The sequence below is a fragment of the Bos taurus genome, chromosome 9, assembly GCF_002263795.3.
Source record: "Bos taurus isolate L1 Dominette 01449 registration number 42190680 breed Hereford chromosome 9, ARS-UCD2.0, whole genome shotgun sequence".
NCBI classification, from domain to species: domain Eukaryota; kingdom Metazoa; phylum Chordata; class Mammalia; order Artiodactyla; family Bovidae; genus Bos; species Bos taurus.
Window position 1 is genome coordinate 73,843,461 of NC_037336.1, and position 4,140 is coordinate 73,847,600.

The following is a 4,140-nucleotide window of genomic DNA, read 5'->3' on the forward strand; positions in this document are numbered from 1 at the left end:
TTCTAGAGGCCTCTCTCTGGTCCCTGCACATAGGTCCTACATCTCAGAAACAGTTGTGGTGTGCTGAATACTTGTGACATTTGGGATTTATCTAACTTCTTATTCTGCTTCATCTCTCCTCTCTTTCCAGTCAGAGAAAGTTCTCTGCTTTTAAGGATCCATGTGATTAGATTGAGCACACCCAGATAATCCAGGACAATCTCTCTCTTTTAAAATCCATAACCTTCATTGTATCTTCAAAGTCCCTTTCACCATGTCATAGAATATATTCAACTGATTCCAGGGACTAGAGTGTGGACATCTTTGGCAGGTTATTCCGCTTATCACATACTCCATTTTTACTCCAATAATTTCTCCCTCTGTCCTTGCAACACTAATTATTTCTTCCAACTGGATCTTTTTTGACAGCATACAAAATACTGATATTTCTCCCATGTTAAAAACGCTTCCTTGATTTCACTTTCTTTCCAATTACTGTCCCATTTCTCTGTTCTCTTTGGACGAAACCACCTTCAAAGGATTGCTGTCTACCCCCAATTGTCCTTCCATTCTCTCTTGATCTTTCACCCTTTCTACCATACTAAACCTGATTTTGTCAAGGGCACAAAGGATTACACATTTTAAATTCAAGGGTCAATTTTCAACCTTCATCTAAATTTCGTTTTACAAAGCTTACCATTGAAAATTTCATTTGGCTTCCAGGATATCCCAGTCTTAGCTTATTTCTTACCTCTCGGGAGCTCCTTCTGAGTCTCCTTTGCTGGGTCTTCCTCATTTCCTGACTACTTAATCTCGGGCTACCTGAGGCTTTTCCATCTGCACTCATTTCCCTGGTAATTATATCCAGCTTCATGGCTTCAAATACCATGAATGGTGTTTGAATACCATGTGGTGACTTCCGAAGTTATATCTATAGCCTGAGACTGTCCCCTGAACTCTAAGCTTATATATTCAGCTACCCTTTCCATATTTCCATGTAGACATCCTATAGGCAAAGGTAACACATTCACTGTCAAACTCTTTATCTTCCCTCCAAAGGCCGTTCCCACTCTTGGTCAATGACAGAGCAATTCTTCCATTTAATGGAACCCAACATATTGGAAATGTTAGTGGCTCCTCTCACTAATCTACCTCCTTTATCCCTAGTGTCCAATCCATTTAAAAATCCTATTATTTCCAAAACCAAAATATAATCAGAAGCCAACCACTTCTAGCCATCAAAGCCATCCATTGACACCACTGTGATGTCTGGCTTGTTTTATTTCAATATTTAATACCCTCTATCAGTTCCCTTTCATCCAGTCTGACCTCCACACAACTACCACAGTGAGCCTGTTAAAAAAGGCTAGTCTGCTTGGAACCCTACTTCTTTCAGAGTAAAAGCCAAAATCTTTCCAATGATCAAGAATGCCTTACCTGATCTGCATTCTGTAGGCCCACTGCCATCTCCTGCTGCTCACCATGCCTCTACCTCGGAGTCCTTGCACTTGCTCTGTGCCTCTTCTTTCCTCATCTTGTTCAGGTATCACCTTTGTAATGAGACCCTCCCTAGATATTCAGTTTAAAATTGCTAGCCTCCATCTGACCAATAATGCTTCCTGGTCATATTTTTTCCTCCATAGTATTATCACTATTCAGAGAAGGCAATGGCACCCCACTCCAGTACTCTTGCCTGGAAAATCCCATGGATGGAGGAGCCTGGTAGGCTGTAGTCCATGGGGTCACTAAGAGTCGGACACGACTGAGCGACTTCCCTTTCACTTTTCACTTTCATGCATTGGAGAAGGAAATGGCAACCCATTCCAGTGTTCTTGCCTGGAGAATCCCAGGGATGGAGGAACCTGGTGGGCTTCTGTCTATGGGGTCGCACAGAGTCGGACATGACTGAAGCGACTTAGCAGCAGGAGCAGCAGCATTATCACTATTAAGTACCCTATTATAAACTGTCTCCCCTCAGAAGAATCTAAATTTTATGAGGGTAAGGGCTTCTGGGTTAATCTGTTTGTGCTTTTCACTGCTGCATCTCCAGCACTTACAACAGAGCCTGGTACAGAGTAGGCAATCGGTCACTATTTGTTGCTATTGAATGAAGGTCCAGAACCACTCTTCCGTTTATCTCAAAACCAGGTTCTTCTCTTGGTCTTCCCCAAGTCAGTGTGTGGCAACTCTATGTGTTTGCTCAAGCCAGGATCCTGGAAAGTATCCTTGGTTCCTCTCTCTCATACCCCATATCTTGAAATCCTGCCAATTCCACACACACATACACACACACACCCCCCTCCAAAATTTGGCCGTCTCATTCTGTCCACTGCTTACACCCAAATTCAAGCTGTTATTGCAATGCCCTCATTATTGGTCTCCCTGCCTCAACTCTGGCTCCCCTAGAGCCTATTTTCTGCACAGAAGATAAAGGAAATCATAGGCTTTCTTTAGTTCAAAACAGTTCTGTTAGGTTTTCTACCTGGGGATGAATTCTAATCCTCTACAGGGCCTGTGAGATGCTTCCAGATCTTGTCCCAGACATATCTCCCTGAACCCATTTCTTCCTGTTATCCGTTGTCTTCCAGCCACTCTATTTCCCTTTCTGTGTCAACATGCCAAGTATTCGCCTGCCTCAGGCCTTCACACTGTTCCTCTGCCTCGCAGCAGAGCCACAGGTGACCGCTTTTTACTTCATTCAGAACTTTGCTCCCATTTGCTTTAAAAGCATGCATCCCTAATCATCATTTCTTAAACAACACACACCTGTGCATATGTGCACACACACAGATACACCTCTGTGCCCTTATTTTCCTTTATTTCAAAGCCCTTATTATCAACTGACATTATATATTAACCTATTTTTATTGCCTATCTTCCCTCTTCTCCAAAAGCTAAACTACATTAAAGCAGATACTGTTTTGTTCCCACTTCTGTATCTTGAACATCAAACACGAACCCCAACAACTACGTCTCACTTAACTCTAGTATGTAGAATCTCAGACAGCTATCAATATCTTCTTTCTCAAAGAATCTGTATTCATATTTGAAAAAGGACTCACCTTTCTTGAAAGTTGCGCTTACCCCTAAAACATTGTCTAAGGCAATGGAGAAATCCGATTGGTCAGTCTGGGTCACGTGCCCCTTATAGTTCTTTTGGAGGGGAGGGTCTTAAGGGAAAGGCTATGCAGTCTCTAGATAGAGGAAGGAAAGTCTCCAAAGGGGGAAAAAAAGAGAGGTTCTGTTAGAAGAATGGGGCGGGGGGGAAGAAGGGAGAGGATATGGGGGAGGCAGGAACAACAGATGGCCACCACCGAGATTTTCCAGAGTGGGAAGAGAAATACAGGGATGAGCTGGGGGCCCTGGTAGAGGATGTCTCCCTAAATAACTGTACCTTCACACAGTTTGGGCGAGAACGTGCTGAAGCCCCCGGCATGCTTGTGTGGCATCCCTGTGCCCTGCTTCTTGAATGAGTCCCCGTGGGGAGTTGCAGGAGGGATCTCCATGGCATGAATAATCCTGACGCTTCACCACAGAAGCTGGAGGAAAGAGAGAAAAGCAGGGACCAGCAGCATAAACATAATTTCTGTTCTTCACTACACAGAATATCATTCACCAGCACATACATTGGCGCAAGTCTGCCTCCACGGCGATCAAGATTAACAACTCTTTGAGGGAAGGGTAAAAACGAATGAGTTCAAAAACAAGCAACAGCTGGCTAGCGGGCAAAGGTACATACACACGCATTGGGGGAAAATAGAAATCTTTGCCGCTCTCATCAAGCTCAGTGTTTCTCGTCTTGTTTTGTTTTCAGATACACCTCGCTGCAAGGTATTTTAAATTGTTAAAATTTATTCCTGAAAATAGAAAATGTGTCTTGGGTGCTTCTGAGAGTGGGGTGCCCAGGCTCACCACAGGCACACACACACACACACACACACACACACATTCTTCCCATAGCACAGCACTTTAAAATTAATAGCACATGCAGAGGAAAAACTAAACCCTTTGACGTCACTCTTGAAATGAGGAAACATAAACAGAAAAGGCTCCACTCCAGTAAGCTGCCAGAGTTGAAGCCGATTGGTCTCTGCTTTTCCTTGCCTGTGGCAACTGACAGCACCTCCCAGCCCAGCAGGCCGGCTGCCTGCTCCCCCAGCC

At 44.0% G+C, this 4,140-nt stretch overlaps 1 protein-coding gene and 1 long non-coding RNA gene across 2 annotated transcripts in view; one reads left to right on the forward strand and one right to left on the reverse strand.

The window, feature by feature from the left end:
- Positions 1-4,054, reverse strand: part of LOC104969602 (uncharacterized) — a 20,569-nt gene extending 16,515 nt beyond the window's left edge. The window contains exon 1 of the long non-coding RNA XR_009495857.1: positions 3,042-4,054. This is a non-coding gene — a long non-coding RNA (uncharacterized lncRNA). The remainder of the gene's footprint in view (positions 1-3,041) is intronic.
- Positions 1-4,140, forward strand: part of PDE7B (phosphodiesterase 7B) — a 380,722-nt gene that overhangs the window by 27,445 nt on the left and 349,137 nt on the right. The gene's annotated exons all lie outside the window — the stretch shown is intronic.